Source organism: Zalophus californianus, chromosome 4 (assembly GCF_009762305.2).
Source record: "Zalophus californianus isolate mZalCal1 chromosome 4, mZalCal1.pri.v2, whole genome shotgun sequence".
NCBI lineage: Eukaryota > Metazoa > Chordata > Mammalia > Carnivora > Otariidae > Zalophus > Zalophus californianus.
The window spans coordinates 155,703,610-155,722,806 of NC_045598.1; the positions used below are offsets into that span (position 1 = coordinate 155,703,610).

The 19,197-nt window shown below is 46.2% G+C and overlaps 1 pseudogene; it reads left to right on the forward strand.

Moving 5' to 3' along the window:
- The window catches only part of LOC113925576, a 55,716-nt pseudogene extending 39,167 nt beyond the window's left edge, over window positions 1-16,549 (forward strand).
- Window positions 16,550-19,197: the final 2,648 nt, after the last annotated feature.

The window sequence follows — 19,197 nt, forward strand, 5'->3', positions numbered from 1 at the left end:
AGTGCTATCAGGCCAGTTTGCTGGCGCTAGTGGCGGAGGGTGGGGGGGAGGCTCTCCTCTTGGGCTGGACAGGTTATTCTACAAAAAGCTCGGGATCACTGTGGGCAGGGCAGGATCTGGCACTTCCTGCTCATTCATCCAGCTCAGACTTGTCTGCCAGAGCCAAACCTGCAGGGCTGGCTCCCAAGAGAGAAACTTCCTTGAGGCTCTGGGATGGTGGAGTCGGGCAGTCTGCTTAGCATCCTTCTCACCAGCGGCTCCCTTCAGGGAGGGCAGAGTGTAGGATGCATGGGCTCAAGGTGGGGGACTCCATCCAGAAGCCTGCCTGGCTTGCTCCTTGGAGTGCATTCACTCACGAGGGCTGCTTCATGCTGTGGGTGCCATGACCCCCTGGCCCACCCCGTGCCCAGACACACACACACACACACACACACACACACACACACACACACGGGCTGTATGGATGGAAGGGGCCTTCAGAGGTCACACTGGACGAACGGGCCCTCTGTCTCCTTGTGAAGATCTCCGGGAATGTGTGGACCACTCTGCGGTTGCTTTAAAATAAACATTACACAGTATTGACACAGCAGACCTGATTAGCATTATTTTCTCATTACCAAACACAAAACTTTCCACACAGAATGAATTGTTGAGCCATCAGCTTCCATCAAACGCCAAAAGTCTTCATTCTCATGCTCTTCCCGGATTCACTCCACCGTGTTTTGGCCGCGGAACGCTGAGCCAGCTACTCCAGCTTCCTTCTCTGCAGACTGGCGACAGTTGTCCTACTCAGGACATGGCTTCCTTGTGCGGAATAAATGAGATAGCAGCGTTTCCTGCCTGGTATGGGGCCTCACACATAATATGCATTTAATGTCAGCTCTTTTGGTTGTTGTTACTGACATAAAACTTATTAAAATAGTGACCCACGTGGCCCGTTTCAGAATGGTAGGTCTAATGATCAAAAAGTAACTTCAAAATAACTCAGAGCTCTTTACTTGTCGTTCTCCAACACTGGGAAGGGGGGCTCCTTACACACCAGAGTTGTTCTTTTCTTTCTTTCTTTCTTTCTTTTTTTTAGATTTTTATTTATTTATTTGTCAGAGAGAGAGAGCAAGCAAGGGGGAGTGGTAGGCATAGGGAGAAGCAGGCTCCCCGCTGAGCAAGGAGCCTAATGCGAGACTCGAACCCAGGACCCTGGGATCATGACCTGAGCCGAAGGCAGATGCTCAACCCACTGAGCCACCCAGGCGTCCCCACACCAGAGCAGTTCTCAGCCCATGCCCTGCCTTCAATCCCAGGCTCCTTCCCCAGCCGTCCCTCATGCTTTTTGATGCCTCTACTTGCCATCTGTTGGTAAGGGATCAGGGGTTTTAAACAGATTTTAGGATCAAAGAATCCAAAGCGTGATGAGAAAAGGCACTCTGAGAGAGAGGGTATTCTGGATTATGGCTGGGGTTTTCCTACCCTCCTCCTCCTCCATTGGCTACAGCTCATCCAAATGACCACATGGCAGTAGCGATATTGGGTGACTGTCCTTCTCTGACCCTTTCTTTAGGTCACCACACCGGTCACAAAGCAGGCTTTCAGAGAGAGGAGTCTAAAGGCTGAGAGAATCTTCTAACTGGGTAATCAGCTCCCAAATCCTCACGTGTTGACAGCTCTCTTTAAAACCCTGCCCTTTCTAAAATCAGAATGGCCCAGGACTACCCCAAGCATACTCCACTGGGCAGGGTCAGAGCCCTGCCCCAGGCAGAAGCAGCCTGGGCTCTGGGGATGGATGAGGAGGTTTGCTGGACATTTGGCCTCGGGGTTGATAAGGAAGCAAATCAGTCAAGGTCCTACCTGGAACAGAGTGTGTACTCGACAAACAGTTGTTGAATTGGGGCTGACTGAACCCAGCACATCCAATGGATCACCAAATGCTGTCAATTCTACCTCCTAAATCTCTCTCAAATCTACCGACTGCTCCACATCCTCATCGCTTTGACTCCCACTTAGAGCACTGAGCTTTTGCATTTGAATTAATGTAACAGCATCCTAACTGATCTTCTAAGCATGGTATATGTGGCCTTTGATGGTGGAACTGAGATTCCTCTCTCCGGGCTTACTCCTAGCAGTTCCCCATCCTTGATGTAGGGCACGCTGCCTCTGCTCTTCCCTCTGCCTGGGACACCCTCCCTGCCTAACCCCTACCCATCCGCAGGTCTCTGCTTATGCATCTCTCTCTTCAGGAATGTCTATACTCTACCAAAACCAGTTTGTAGCTCCCTCCCAGGCTCTTGGCAGCACGAAGACAGGCACGGCTTCCCACCTGGTCACTACCCCAGACTGTTCAGTGAGCCATTCGTTGTGTGTTTTCTCATTGAATCTGGAGAACCACCGCAGAACACAGGTGTGACCATGCCCACTTGACAGATGAAGAAACTGAGTTTCAAGACATGAAATAACTTGCCCACAGTCAGCCAGCTGAGACAGAGGCAGAGCCTATGGGATTGAGGCCTACGCTTTTTACTTCTACAAGAAGCTGCCCCAAGAATACTCAATCCACTCTGTAATTAAACAAGTCAGAGGTCAAATAATTAGTTAATGAGGCTCTGAGGCAATAATGAAAGGGATCAAAAGATTCTTGCGAGCCTCAAATTCAAAATCAAGTGAACACGTGACCTTTCAAAGGAAGGTGTGTGGGCCCCTTGGGAGCAGTTGCTTTTTGAGCCCCTAGATTAGCCATTTTCACCCCCCGAAGTATTTAAAAGACACTTGTCCCGCCACATTCTGAAGAACTTTTTTATAATGCTTAGAAAAGAATTCTGGGTACAGAGGCACATTTTTGCTTTTAGTTTGGATTCTAGCAGTTAGAAAGTTTTATGAGAGAATGAGGTCTGAAAAGCCATGCTCCAAAAGCCGAGATGCAGGGAGTGGCTGGAGAGGCCAGAGAGGAGGCTGAACCCGAGGGAGGATGCTTCGGTCCCGAAGCACTCTGGACCGTGTGGGGGATACAAGAATGCCAGGGCCCTACCTTCCAGAGACCCCCAGAGCTCCCAAGTTCAGAGGAGAGAAACAAAATTGGACGCAGAAGAAACAAGACCGTCCTGGGCCTGATGGCGGTTAGAGACAGAGCGGAGGGAGCTTGGATTTGAAATATTTTAGCCAACGTGGAAAGGACACAGCAAATTGGGTGAACCAAACGCTTTCTAATGTCTCACCCGGGTATCCCTGAGAGGGCTTCAGGATGAAATGTCTTGAGTTAGTGCCAAGAAGGACATGAGGACATCAGCTGATCTGGCCTCCTGCCCTTACCGAGAATAAAAGTCAACATTCTTTAGCCACAGGCTTTGGTTAGAAATAAATATGGACGGGAGCAGACAACTAAGACTGTAAGTGTGAAGGGAGGAGTCACATCCGGTTGCTTTGGCTCTTTCCGGTCCTCCCTTCGCTTTGCCCCAGAGCCCTCACCTGCCAGAGCCTTCAGCCCACGCCTGACCTCTGGTTTCTGCTCCAGAGGCTGGGATTCAAGATCCTGAGAGAAGATCATCGATTCAAAACTCAGAGAAGGTAGCAAGATTTACTAAACAAATGACATGATGAAGGATCGTTTTGCTTAAACTAGCCATCATAAGTCCTTTCCGAGACAAGGTAAGGTACAAAATAATTAAATAAAATAAAAATTGATATTGAAGTTAAAAAGGGAGAGGTGGCGCTGGTGCTTATGAAAATTCCTTGGATGTAGAAATATAGAACTAAAATCCACCAAGTCATCAGTAGCACCCATAGAGTCAGCTAAAGCAAAAATCACATCAGAAGGGGAAATATTCTGGAGCTCCTGGGTGGCTCAGTCAGTTAAGCATCCCTACTCTTGATTGTGGCTCGTGTCATGAGCTCAGGGTCGTGAGATGGAGCCCTGCATCTGGGAGTGGAGCTTGCTTAAGATTCTCTCTTTCCCTCTGCCCCTCCCCTACTTTCACTCTCTCTCAAAAAAAAGGGGGGGGCATTCTTTACAGAAGGCACAATGATGGTCTGCAGAAATCAGCTTGGGCTTTAGGAGTGAGCATCATAGAAGAATGTGTAGGCCATATCCCCCAAATGGAAAGTATTGCTCCTGTTTATGGAAGAAATACGTTTAAACTTGAATGTCAGAAAAGTACGTGAACCAATTAGTGGCTGAGTGAAGCAATTGAAATGCATCCAACTTCCTACCTGTAAAAGATAATCATGTTTCATAATAATGAATGATAATGGTCTGTGATGGTATGTGAGCACAGAGAGGCTGAAACACCAGTGTAAAAGGGAAGTGTTTGTGTGTTCAAACAAAAACACGCATGCACATGGACTCACACACACCAAACAGGATTTGTGCTGCTCAATGACTTCAACAGGAAGTCCTTCCTTGGAAAAGTAATAGGACTGAAGATCTATCTGTGTCCAAAGCTGACCCTGATGGGAGCTTGGGGGGAAAAGGAACCATACCATGGAATATCTGGCTAAAGCTGCCTGCAGAAAAACGCTAGCCTAACTTCTCTAGGGAAGAGGGAAGGAAAAGCTACCCTGTTCAGGTTTCATTAATACACTCATAGACTATATTAAGAAAGTACAATTCTTACATGAGCCAAAGTCAAAAGGACTTCGTAAATTTATACATAAGCATTTACCAGCCTATTGTGTGTCCTTGAACTTGCCAAGGGCTTTCTGAGAAGACATCATTACTTCCCTCCAATTTTATTATGTTTTTTAAAAATCTATTTTTACTTTTTCTTTTAAGTGTTTATTTAAATTCCAGTTAGTTAACATACAGTGTAATATTAGTTTCAGGGGTACAGTACAGTGATTCAGCCCTTCCATACATCATCCGGTGCTTATCACAAGTGTACTCTTAATCCCCATCACCTGTTTCCGCCATGCCCTTGCCCACCTCCCCTCCGGTAACCATCAGTGTGTTCTCCGTAGTTAAGAGTCTATTTCTTGGTTTGCCTTGCTCTCACTTCCCTCCAATTTTAATCTAGCTGGTAGATAAAACAAAGGCATATGAAACTACAGGCTGTCTACAGCAATGGATGAGTGAAAGAGTTTGTGTGGTTTAGTTGCCTGGGGACACAGGGAGTCAGAGAGCAGAAGAGCACGTGCTACGGGATTAGACAGAGAAGGACAGTCCCATTAAATAAATGGATCTAAAGAAATTACTTGGACTTGAAACATCCCGGCTCTGACCAGGATGCCCAAATAAATCATCACAAGGATATTTGCTCAGTATTTCCAAGGCCTATGACACCATGAGTCTTACTATCTGCAAAGTGCCCTACGCGTGTTATCCTCTTAAATCCTGCCACCACCACCCAAAAGCATGTCCTAACACCACCCCTGTTGTTCAGGTGAGGAAACTGAGACACAGAGAGGTGAATCACCTTGCCCTCAGTGACTGAACTAGGAAGTGGCCTGTGATATTAACCACCACTCTCTTATTAGCTAGAGAGTAAATGCTCAGTAACTGTTGAGGCTTCCGGTCAAGCAGAAAAGCCATCAGAAGTCTCAGCATTAGCCTAAGACTTCTGCTAACATGCTAATGTAACAACTGCTTTGAAACACAGATACTTGGTTTGGAAATCTCAGAGATATCAGTACATTACATAACACAGCAATTATACAGAGGATTTTCAGTGGACTACTACCACTCAGGATGTTCGCCAATTAAATGTTGAAGGGTCTTCTCTGAACATTCCATTCAGTCTATAATGTTGATTATAATAAGCAGAGTTTTGGCAACATTTTTCTTTCCTAAATAGAATGTCTGATTCTGCCTAGTTGTGTCAACAGAGGCTAGGTTTAATGTATACAACTTGATTTCTTGATTTAGTCTTTGCCCCTTTTGAACCTGTAAGAGGTTCAGCTAACATCCATAGGAGTTGGAAGTCTTATTCAGTGACATTTTGAAACAATCCAAGAAATGCTTACTTTTCACAGGGGTTACATTTAAAGCGATCCGGTGGTCCCTGCTGGAGACCATCTCCTTTACTGAAATCCAGCCTGATAGAGTATTACCAAGATGCCAAGATTCCCAGCTCTTCTTAGGAATGTGTTATATTGTTTTCTTATAGCCACTCACACATTGTGTTTGGGCCCTATTATTATATCACACAAATCACTTGGATTTTTCTTTTTGGTATATTGGTATAAAAATACCCATTATGCAAAAACACGTTAAGTAAGGCGACCCAAAATATATAGCTGATAAACCAGAGGGAGTCCTTACTGCAGATGAATTCGCACGTGGGTACCCAAGGGAACACACACAAGGATGGCTCTGGCAGTGCCGTGGTGTTTGGGGGCTGGAAGCATGTGGGTGAGTACCGCCGGGGGTGTGGACGGGGCAAGCGTGTGGAAGCACAGCCTAGAATACTCTGCCACAGACAGGAACCAACAGACTGGATGGAGTGAAACATGGATGGAGCAGCATGGATAGAGTGAACAATTAACTATCAGAATGAGGCACAATGCCTATACATAAAAAAAGTACAGGCAGAGAAAGCAGCAAAACACATTTTTATAAGAAGGCATATGAACTCGAGTATATATTGTACCTGCGTCCCGTGTATTTGGATGGTTGCCCATGGTGAGGGTAAGAAACTTGGAGGGAGAACGGAGTAAAATGGAATAAAGAAATAAAACGAGAGAGGGCCTTGCGTGGACCAATGAAGACAGCGTACTGTGAACTGGTGAATATGACAAACTCATCTCTGAATCTGAATCTCTGAACCCAGAGAAGGACACTTAACCCAGAAAGGTTTTCACCCTGGGTGCCCAGCCCTGTGGCTCCTGAATGAGGTGTTTGAGAGGAAGGTTAATGATTGCTGGGTGGGTTTCTTAAGCTCCTTGGATGTGCTTGGATGCTCTTTAGGCCAGAGGCTCTCAACCTTGGCTGCACAGGAGAGACACCTCGGGAGAAGTGAAAAAATCCCACTGCTGCGCCCCACCCTCAGAGCTTCTGTGATGGGCCTATGGTGAGGCCCAGGCATCTGTATTTTTCCAGAGCTCCCCAGGTAATTCTAAAGTATACCTAGGATTAAGAACCACTGCTTTAGGCTTTTGCCTTTTCCTTTCTAGTTGTGAATGTTGCATTCTTTGGCATTGGAAGAGAGACTACTGAAATCAGATAATTTTCCTTTTGCCAGACATTAATCTCATGGTTAACAGAGAGCACCAAAGATAGCATAATTCATGTATTTATTTGATTATACAATTAAAACTTTTGGCCGGGCCACTGTGTGTGCTTAGGGTGGGTACTACATAATTCTAGGGGATGTGTCCACAGTGTAGTTTAAGCAAATGGAGTGCCTTGGAGTTGACCAGTGCACAACCTGCTCTGTTGTATATAGCAACCTGTGTGCTATACACTGGGCTAAGTGTCTTGGCTACATTGGTGACCAAGATGACATGGTCTCCAGGGAAGGTGGTCACAATGGGATTTCCTTGAAGTGTGGCCGTGCGATGGTGGGAGGTGCCCCTCAGGAGCTCAGGTCAAGGGCCCTCACCCAGTCTAAGAGAGCTTGCTGGAGGAATTAAAATTTGGATCAAAACCTGAAAGACAAATACATAAGATGGTCTGGGGTGTGGGAGGAAAGTGCTGTCCACCAAGAGGGACATCCCTAAAAGGGTAGAGAGATTTTACTGTGCTCATAAGATAACAAAGGAGCTGAAAGAAACAGTGAGTGAGTTTGATGGGTAAGGGTGAGAAATGGGTACTCCAAAGGAAAGTGAGGTCCGACTACAAAAGGACTTGTGGGTCAAGTTAAGAAGTCTGGGCATTGGGACACCTGGGTGGCTCAGTCGGTTAAGCATCTGCCTTCGGCTCAGGTCATGATCCCAGTGCCCTGGGATCGAGTCCTGCATCAGGCTCCTTGCTCAGCAGGGACCCTGCTTCTCCCTCTGCCTGCAGCTCCCCCTGCTTGTACCCTTGCTCACTCTCTCTCTCTCGCCCACACTCTCTCTCTCTCTAACAAATAAATAAAATCTTTTAAAAAAAAAAGAAGTCTGGGCATTATCACATGGGTACTGGAGAATAAAAAGAATAAAATAATCAAATATGAGACTTAGATCATTCTAGCAACAAGTACAGTTGAGGCTGTGGGGAGGCAAGAGTAGGCACAGAGGACTAGTTATGGGACTATTGTGCAGATCGGGGTGAGGTGTGGTGGCTTGGACAAGGCCTGGGAAAGAAGAGAAATGGACGTGTGTGAACAATATCCCAGAGAGATAGGACATGGTGACTGCCTGAGGGAGAGGGTCAACGCTGGACAGAGGTGAAGCCATTCACTGAGTTAAGGCACAGAGAAGAGGAAAAGATGGAGTGGAACAAGGCAGGGAAAGATGGTGATTTTGCTTGAATGTGCTGGTTTGGGGGGGCTAGTGTTGCAGGCTGAGTTCCTGGGAAATAGGCTCTGAAACACAGTTTGATGAACAGGGTATTTCTTAGGGTATGTTCTTGAGCACAACACAGAAAGGAGGGGAAAGAAATGGGAGTGGGCAGAGGGAGAGAGTGAGCTACAGGGCAGGCCTAATGACAGCCTTGGCTGTGGCAGAGTATATTTCCCAAAGACGGCCACACCTACTTGTGGCCCATCCCACATGTTCTTCTTAGAGTGAGCTTGATGCTCCTCTATTAAGAGGTGGGGTCTACACTCCATGTTCTTGAACTTGGGGGTACTTTTTAAACTGCTTGACCAGAGTGGTGCTGCATGACTTCTGAGGCTAGGTTATAAAAGGCAATACGGTGTCTGCCTTGCTTCCTCTCTGCCATATGCATTTTAGGAGCCTGGAGTTAACAATAAGAAGTTTGGCCTCCCCGAAGGCTCCATGTTGGAAAAAGAATGTAGAGAGATCATGTAGAAGTAGAGAGAGACGCCCGAGGAAGCCAGCAGTCTAGCCCTGTGCAGTTTGAGTGTGCCTAGTCCAGGTGCCAGACACATGAGTGAGTGAGAGAGTTTTTAAATGCACCCAGCCCCTGGGTGCCTGGGTGGCTCAGTCGATTAAGCGGCTGACTTGTTTTCAGCTCAGGTTGTGATCTCAGGGTTGTGAGATAGAGCCTGGGTTGGGCTCCACGCTCAGCGGGGAGTTTGCTTGGGATTCTCTCTCCCTCTCCTTCTGTCCCTCTCTACTCCCTCTCTCACTCTCTCAAATAAATTAAAAAAAAAAAAATCTTAAAAAAAAAATGCACCCAGGCCCAACCTCCAAGCTACCCCAGCAGGCACTGAGCGGAGCAGAGATGTTCTCTGCTCCTTCTCCAACCTGAAACCGAGACCGCAGATTCATGAGCAAAATAAGCGTTGCCATTGTCTAAAGCCATTACATTTTGGGATGCTTTGTTACACAGCATTAGAAAACCCAGCCCATCAACTCACCTAGAACTAGGATGGCCTTTTGGAGCTGTTCCAAGTTGGGCCAAGATAGTGGAGGCTTTATATCCCACACTGATCAGTGATTGGATGTGGCTGCCCAAGAATTGGTGTGACCTTGGACAAGGAGGGTCTTTCCAACCAAGGCAATTCTGGAAGAGGGGCACAAATGAAGGTTGGATGTGGACAGCATTCCCTGCAGCTGGAGCAGAAAGTACTTCCTTGAAGGGGGATCTGGGCAGCACCTTGCCGTGACTGCCAAAGCCAAGGAGATATCAAGCCAACTACACAGTCGAGAGCTTGGAAGGGCATGACATTGAGAAATATCAACGTTTGGCACAGAGTTTCATCCCGTGGTCTGAGAACTGAGAACACCCTGCACTGAGTCATCTGAATGCAGCCCCCTCCCCTGACCTGACAAATCAGCATTCAGGATGATGAGCAATCTCCTTCAGATCATCCTCATGCCCACTAACATTGAGTTCCTGGGAAATAGGCTCCTTTCTATGTTGTGCTCAAAGCCACGGGGGAGTAGATGAGGTAGTCCAGGAGATTACATAGGATGAAATGAGAACCCTGGAACATCACCATTTGCCAAGGAAAAGGGGTAAGAGTGGGGAACACAAGTAGTTTCCAGGAGGAGCAGGAACTAGTAGCAAATACAGATGCAAGTCCAGGAAGGGTGAGAACACTGGAGTATTTATTGGATTTGGCAACAAGGAGGTTCTTGTTGGCTCTAGCCAGGGAGTCAGGGTGGCTGTTAATCATGTGGGGGAGCTGTGATGAGATGTATCCTGAGCTGCTTCCTGGCTGAGGTTCCTGGGGCAGAGGAAGGGACTAGAACTAAGAAAGACCCCTGGAGGATTAAATGAGGGTTGTCTTGGGATGGGCCCTCTGCTCAGAGCAGAAAGAAGGGCTGACAACAAAAGCAGCACAGAGTAAGATAGGAAAGAGTAAGTGAGTTGAGTAGCTAAAAGTAAGACCATAATCCATCAGGGAGATGAAGGACCAGCTAAAGGAGCTAAAGCCAGGAAAATATTTATTATCAAATACTCTTCAGGGTTTACACAAACCAAGGCAATTTAGAGGAGGCTCTCATTTAAATAGTCACATTAGTAGCCAAGAGAGCAAATGTGTTTTGGAATCAACAGAATTTGGTTGGGTTCCCAGCACACAAAGTAGTATCTCCTTGGAAAGCTACTTAACTTTTCTAAGTGTTCATTTCCTTATCTGTAAAATGGAGATAATTATGCCTAACTTGCTACTTTGCTGCAAGGACTATGGCTCATCCATTCATTCGGTGAGCATTTACTAAGCTTCGCCGTGTGCCGGACACCACACTACACATGAGCACTGAAACAGGGATCAGCACGGGCCGGCCCATCCCCTCCTGGAGCTTGTGCTCTAGTGAGAGAGATCAGCATTAAATGGACTATAGCAATATTGACATCACTGCAGTTGTGGTCAGAACCACCAGGCAGAAGAAAGACAAAGGATGTTAGATGCTGAGTAGGGCCTGAGACATAGCAGGAGCCGAAGGAATGGTATTTACAACCACCCTCACCATTGGGAAGGTATTTAATGGCACCATGTTCAGAAAAATAGTGCAAAGAGATATTTTATATTCAGCATCTGCAGCTTCCCTCTCTCTGCTATTTTCCCCTCCTTCCCCTCCTGGGGAAACTGTGGTATTTCACATTTTTCTTATCAAAATTAGTACTTAAGGGGCGCCTGGGTGGCTCAGTCGGTTAAGCGGCTGCCTTCAGCTCAGGTCATGATCCCAGGGTCCTGGGATCGAGCCCCGCATAGGGCTCCCTGATCAGCGGGGAGTCTGCTTCTCCTTCTGACCCCCCCACCCTTGTACTCTCTCTCTCTCTCCAGTAAATGAATAAAATCTTTAAAAAAATTAGTACTTAATTAACACCATTAAATACTTCCGGGAAGAAGCAAGCAGACCGGGAGGAGAGAGGGTATTGTTTCTTGGCCTTCAAAATTACACATGAAGTTGGAGGCCTGTGTCACTTGAAATGTAAACTTACACTTGAAATTTTTACACATGAAAACGAAGGTTTTAAAAGTGTTTTCTCTTCATACATTCATTTATTAGAAACAGCACAAAGATGCTTTCTTGTGATGGTAATCTGTGCGGTATATTGGCGCCTCTTTTGGTTTTTTTAAATTTTTGAAGTAATGTTGACATAAAGCTGACTCATTTGGCAGGAAATTTGCCAGTGTGAGTCAGGAGTGAGTAGGAGAGACATTTTACAACTTATCAGCCAAAGAGTCACTGCTAATAGCCCCCACTGGGACAGCATGTTCATACCAGGCATGGGATTTGATACTCTGCACAACTCGGTGACATACTAACCCCATTTTACAGCTGAGGAAGTCGAGACTCAGAAGTCTACAGAGCTTGCCCAAGGCCTCAGAACTGTGATTTGACCCAGGCCATATGTTTCCCAAAGCCCAGTCTACCACACCAAGCTGTGTTTGGAAGAGGAAGAAGCCGGAATGGGGCTGTGATGCTGGGTGGTCTCTGTGAGGAGGTCAGCTGAGGGGTTCCCGGCTTCCACCCCAACTGCCACTTGCTCGACACACCCTCGCCTGCTTCAGCAGCCTCCGGTCCCTCACACATGCGTGACATGGAGTCGAGGACAGTGTGACCAGGCTCTGAGGAAGATAGCAGGGTGGCTAACGTGAGCCTGGGCCTGGGAAAATGCTGACTGGGCTGGCCCAGAAAGGAAATTGGGCAGGTTCGTACAGCTGCAGCAGCTTTGCCAGAAGTATGTTGTGCAGGTGAGAGAGAGAGAGTGTGAGTGTGTGTGTGTGTAGGAATGTGTGTGTGTGTGTGTGTGTGAGAAAGTGCGTGTGAATGGATGAGTGTTCTGGGAGCTGGTGTGTGTTCTGCACATGGATATGTTGGAGAGCCAGTGTGCATAAGACTGGTTCCTGCATGTGTTCCTGCGTGTGTCTGAGGGCACATGTGTGTGACTGTGAGTTGTGTGTGGTGAGTCTGTGTGTGTGTGTGTGTGAGAAACATTGTGTTTGTGTGTGTGTGAGAGAGAGACTGTGTGTATGAAGGGTACAACTGAAAAGGTTCAGAAATAAAGGTGCTATTTGTGGGTTACTCTGAGGCATACGTGCTCCTGATTGACTAGGACACCTCTTTAATTTTCTTTAAGGGGGCATCTGAAGGAACAGAATCCCAGCGTTACCTGAGCCACTAATCCCCAGGAGTGAAATTCCTACACACCAGCAGGTATTATTTAGAGCCTTTCTCAATTAGCAATCATAACACCTGAAGCTTTGAACAGTTGTTGTATGTTTATCTTTCTCTTCAAGTTCACTCTGTTGGCTCTCATAGCCAGCCAAGTTCAAACAACCTTCTGTCTGGCAGCCACGCACACAGCGCCCCCAGCCCCCACCCCAAAGCAGTTATAACCAGACGGAGGTTGGAGCCGATTTCCATGATCTCTGTGTGTGTTCTTCTGCCTTTTTATTTAATTGAGCTTTAAGATGTGCCTACTTCCATCAAGGATTTGAGGTAGCTTACAACATTAAAAACACGCACCTGACAAAAATGCTTCAGAAACACAAAAAACTCAGATCTAACCTCAAGCCACAGGAGAAGAAAGCTGTTCCAAGTGTGTGTGTTCTGGTGCTTAATTTTCATGGATGGTGAGACACATCAGAAATGCAATACCGGGTAATGGTTAAGATTGAGTCGTCAGGAGTTACCCTGTCTGGATTTTAATTATTGTGCTGTTTGCTTAAATTCTCCAAGCCCTGCTTTCCCCATCACTAGAAATGAGGACAATGATAGTACCTACCTCAGCGGATTGAAAACCAAGTAAGAGAATGTATATAAAGCACTAAACGCAGTGCCTGGCACACAATAAGCAATTGATTCAGTTGTGTTGTCATTTTTACTGCCATTGTGGAATTTTAATTACACCCACATTGCCTCTCTTTTGGGTTGTGTGCACGGATCTAGGTGGGACTTCTACCTCTTTGGCCCCCTGTGAAGACAGGTAACGAGGATGTACTACTGGAGCGCTGTCATCCAACAGCCCCAACGTGGACACCGTGGCAGCAAGGTTTGGCCTGTGGGCCCTGGGAACACCAGGTGTGCAGCTGAGCTGAGCTGAGTTGGGGTGATGCCACGCGCTCAACTGCAGGTCAGGTCCACTGAGACTATTCCAGGGCCATGGTCCTAGAAGACCCACGGGCCTCTTTCTCGGCCGGCTTGAGTTCTGCTGCTTTCTGAGAAACAACTGCTCTTCAGAACAACTGGTGTCAGAGAACGCTGGTAGCCTCTTTGGTGGACACAGACTATGGCCCAAACGCCTCCATGTGGGTTCTGGACTCCCCCCAAGATAACTAGACACACAGCCATCATGTCCATTATTTTCCAGTTATCATCAGTGGCCAGTGAGAGATGATCTATCACTCCTCAAATGTGATTAAATACTCAGGAGAATCCCACTGAGCCCTCCCACCTCCCAGCTACCCCTTGGCTTTGCCTCGGTTCCCCACGTTCCTGAGGCCAGGGTCATCTGGACAGGCAGGCGTGTGGGAGTTACCCCAAGAGCTATCAGTCTAATCCTGCCCAGTATTTGTTTTCCACACGGATGTCTCCCATTCTCTCCCTCCGGCCAGCAAGATGGGTTCAAGGGCTGCAGTGATTCATTTTTTATCTCTGTGTCCCCATCCCCGTCTCTCACCCTCTGGTCTGCTTAGTGCCTGGCACTTGGTAGGTACTCCATTAATGTATTGAATCAGAGTGTGAGTATGAAAGCAAGTAAGCAAAGGCATGAACTCTTTCACAGAGAAAAATGTTAAAGCAGAAGTAAACCCTACAGGCTGTGAGGATGAGCACCCACAGGTAACAGGCAGGGACACGGAGACTGTGGCTCCCAGAAGACGTGCTGAGCCTCGGCAGCAGGACTGGAGTCCAGGGACCCCACTGTCGCTGCACTGCTTCTTATTTCCCTTGTCAATCTTCATCTCTCGTTCTTCTCGGAGAGAGACTCCAGGAGTTTGCAGGGGGGGTGGGGGGAGGGTGTCTGTCAGCCCCGCCTCTCCCTGAAGTCACTAGTTCATTAACTAGGGTACAACTTAGCCTAACCTCACAACAAAACCGAATCAATAAATATTGATTGAATGCCTACTATGTTGACAGCCAGGTGAGAATGAGGGAAGGCAGGAAGCACAGAAGAGAGAAGCTGCGTGCAGCTTATCTTCCTTGTTAGTGGTCAGTCTGACACCCCAGGTCACATTCACGAGACAGTCCTGAGAAGGCAGCAGGCATGCTTGGGGGCTTGCGGCTAGGAAAGATAAGGTGGGGAGGTCTCCACTGGCTCTGGAGAAAGCCCCTTTCTCCCTCAGGCAAGACGGAGGGGAGGATGTTGTGTAAATAATGAGTCCAAAACTACACCCTGTTCATGTACCAGAATTCCAAGAATGATTAAACCTGACTATGGCTCCAGGATAAAGAGAAATTTAACATTGCAACTGCCCGTGCACTTTCTCTCCGTCTCCGTCCCTCTCTGTCACACACGCACGCACACACACAATGTGGACATCTGCTACCTCCTAACTGGTCCGTAAGGAAAGCAGTTTAGTCTGATAGAAAGGTAACACTGGGTGCACTCAGAAGACGTTGACTGCTGTCCCTGCTCAGGCACTCATTCCCGTGGTCCTGGCTTCCTAAGTGCTCCAGAGCCCTACTTGTCCATTTTTTAAAAGCATAATACCAGTATCATTTATCTGCTTTATAAGGATGCTGTGATTACACAGCTTCATAGATATAAACAATCTTTAGAAGCTGAACTACTGTATGCTCCACACAGTTGAAGTATTCTTGGAAAGGTGACTGTAGACTTCAACTGATTGATAGGGTAAGTGTCCTTATAAAAGGAAGCACCAGAGAGCTCACTGTCTCCTGGCCCCGCACCCCCCACCCCCATCTTTACCATGTGAGGACGCAGTAAGAAGGCAGTAGTCTGCCTTTGGCTCACACCAAAGCTAAATGGGCTGGCACCTTGATCTTGGACTTCCTAGCTTCTAGAACTGTGAGGAAAAAAAATTTCTATTGTTTAAGTTACCATCTATGGTGTTTTCTTACAACAGCCACAAAACAAACCTCAGTAAATTAAAAAGGATAGAAATAATACACAGTATGTTTTCTGATCACGATGTAATGAAATTAGAAATCATTAGCGGGAAAAAAATTGGGAAACTCACAAATATGTGGAAATTAAACAGTACACTCTGATATAACCAATGGATCAAGGCAGAAATCAAAATACTTTGAAGGAAATCAGAAAATACTTTGAGGTGGGGCCCCTGGCTGGCTCAGTCAGAGGAGCCTGTGGCTCTTGATCTTGGGGTCATGAGTTTGAGCCCCACCTTGGGTGTAGAGATTACTTAAATAGGTAAAACTTAAAAAAAGAAGAAGAAGATAGTTTGAGGTGAATGAAATGAACACATATCAAAATGTATAGAATTCAGCTAAAGCAGTGCTTAAAGGGAAAGTCATAGCTGTGACTGCTTATATTAAGAAAGGAGAAGGATCTCAAACCAATAACTTGATCTTCTACCCTGAGATACTGGAAAAAGAAGAACCAACTAAACCTAAAAATGAGCAGAAGGAAGGAAATAATAAAGATTAAAGTGGAAATTTAGGAAGAGCTGACAAGAGGGCAGAAGTGGAGTGGAATCAGCAACACACCTTCCGCGGGCTCACCTGTTGGGGTGGACCTTGATCAGTGGCTGGACATGGCCTACAAGCAGTTGACACAGCTATATGGTGCCCAGCAGCAGCGAGGCTCCACCTGGGTTTGCAGAGGAAGCAGCACTCACTGCTGAAGCGCCTGCCCAAAGCCAAGTAGGAGGCTCCTCACATGGGGAAACCAGAGGTGGTTAAGACGTGCTTGTGGAACATGAGCCATCCTGCCAGAGATGGTGGGCAGCATGGTGGGTGTCTATAATGGCAATATCTTAAACTAGGTGGAAATCAAGCCCAAGATGATTGGCCACTACCTGGACAAGTTCTCCATCACCTGAAACAGGGCAGGCCTGGCATCAAGACCACCCACTCCTCCTGCTTCATCCCTCTCAAGGAGCCTGTTCCACCAATAAAGGCACAGGCTTCTCTAAATTAAATTAAGTGGAAACTCAATAAAATAGAGCCTAGAAAAACCATAGGAAAAAAATCAATGAAACCAAAAGCTGGTTCTTTGAAAAGAACAACAAAAGAGACAAATCTTTAGCTAGACTGACTAAAACTCACCTATAAACAGGGATTTAAACAGACTTTTTACTATGGCTAGGGCCCTCAGACCCCTGCTCATCCTTTACAATGGCCCAAGAGGCTGAACTTTTAAGAGCTGGTGGTGCGGCCAAGTCGGAGGCCAGACTGGAAATCAAATGTCCTGATCCCCACCTGGGGCTTCTGACACTCTACCCCCTTATCTAATTTCTCACACCAAATCAAGTGCTTGTATGTCAATTCATATTTGAAAGGCAATAGGAAAACCAATGAAGAGAACTTTGCCATGATGTAAGTTGAGAAATATCCTTGAGTAAGTCAAATCACTGCCTCCTACTTGGTCTTCTGCAGAAGTCAACAAATGTCCTAATTTGATTCATTTGAAGAAGGGATTACTCTTCTAAGCATTGGACCTATTTTCTCTGGTTGCTTAAGAACGATCCAAGGCCATATTAGATGTGGTAAGAGAGAATTTAAATCATGCTTGAATAAATAGCTGTTCTCTTTCAGGGTCATATTGACTCTTTTGGGATTATAATCCTGGACAGGAAAAAGTTGGACAGTGGAGGAACCAGGGTGTGCACTGTATTAGAGACTATGGTCTATTTGGGGGCAGCAGAATCCCCAGAACATTCCCTGCATCTCTCATTGTACTTCAGAAACACTGCCCCAGGATGGGGGGGGGGGGGGGCGGGGCAAAAGCTGCAATGACCCTACTCTATGTGATTTCCGAGAGAATGCTTGATTCTTTTCTGAGGAAAGATGAGCCTAGAATTACTTCCAAGAACAAAATCAAAATCTCGGATGCTGCTCTGATGGGAGTCCCTAAGTTGGTCTCCCTATCGAGCAAGCATTTTATGGCAGCCCATATTATCCCATATAAGGGCAATGACCACTCTCAAACATTTAGACTTTGCCCCTTTTAAGTAATATTTTCTCAGAGCATTCCAGCGACAGACATGCCTTCACAATATCAGCTGAGCTTGCTCTTCTCCTTGATATGAATTTAATTCAGCTAATGAGAGAGTAGAACCTGAAGGCAGGGAGAGGATTTTAGTTGCAGTCAAATGAAACTGGGTCAAAGGAAGGTGTCTTATAGTCATAAAAACAACAGATATTTACTGAGTACTTGCTATCGCCAAATCATGTTCAAAGTACTTTCTGTGGATTAAGTCATTTAATCTCAAAAATTCTGATATAGGTGCTATTATTGACCCCATTTTATAGATAAGAAAACTGAGGCAGAGTAGTTAAGAAATCTGCCCAAGGTCACAAGAGGCTGGGCTCCATTAAGTCTTTTTTTTGGAAACCATGCCACATAACCAGCCTTTTGAGGGAGTCAGCTTTAAGATTTGGCTCTACCAAGTACTATTTGGAATCATATAAACAAAGCCTCTGTCTTACAGTTGAAAAGACAAGTCTAGAGCATTCACTAGTGTTAATGATAGAAGAGATAATTACATAAGGCACAATCATATAGCTCTAGTTTCAGTAGTTAGAGACCACCAAACCACAAGTCTATTTGATAGATCCTTCTAAATAATTCTGGATCTTTCTGGGAAAGGAGAGAGCCTTGCCCAAGGATTCTAGACCCCGGCTGCTCATTAAAATCACCTGAAGAGGTTTTAAAAAGTACTTATGCCTAGGCCCATTGAATCAGAATCTCTGGGGCAGAGCTGGGACAACTGTATATACATTTTTTAATCACCCAGGGGAATGCCATGCATAGTGAAGGTTGAAAATCACTCGATTTGCCAGTATTTGATATATTCTTGCTGCTTGGCCACACCAAAGCTCTGTTTAGTTAAAAACTCACCTGGTGAGGGTGGAACAGGTTTGGGGCGTCCTAGAAAAGCAAAGTCAGGATGGCTGTTGGTGTCTTGAATTCTTTCTGTGAATTAAGACCCACTCACATAGCGTGCAACCACTGTCTTCCATATAAACAGGACATTAAGTTAAAGAAGGTACGTGCTGGAGCAAACACAAGCTTTTGGAAGTAAACTGGCTTGTGTCTGTCTAATCCAGAAAGGCATCAGCAGACCTACCTGATAGCCACACATATCTCAGCTTTGGCCTTTCCCTGTCTTGGCATGCAAAGGCCTGAGGGTCCCAGACTAACCATCTGGCATCAAAGCTAAAATCAGGCTAAAATCTAAAGATACTCAGTTATTAAAACAAAACAAAACAAAAGTGTGGGCCAGAGGAAGGACAGGCAGTCTCTCTCAACAGAAAAAAATTAGCCCGCTTGCCCACAGGGCAAGTGCTAATGTACAGGACCAGAGTGGAGAGGTGGGAAGTTAATAGAATGCCATCTCTCCAGCCTGCCCCCCACAGCCCTCCTGAACTACATAAACAGTCATTTGAATCACTTTGCTTTTCCTTTTTTATCCTGCACAATGCTAAAGACCATCCCTATGGTGTTTATAGGTCTAGTTATATAAAACTGCATTTTGTCAGTTTGAGTCCTTTTTTTTTTAAGCCTGAGATCAAACAGAGGTGAAGGAAAGTGGGGAGTGGGGTTAAAGGATCCATTTGAGATGT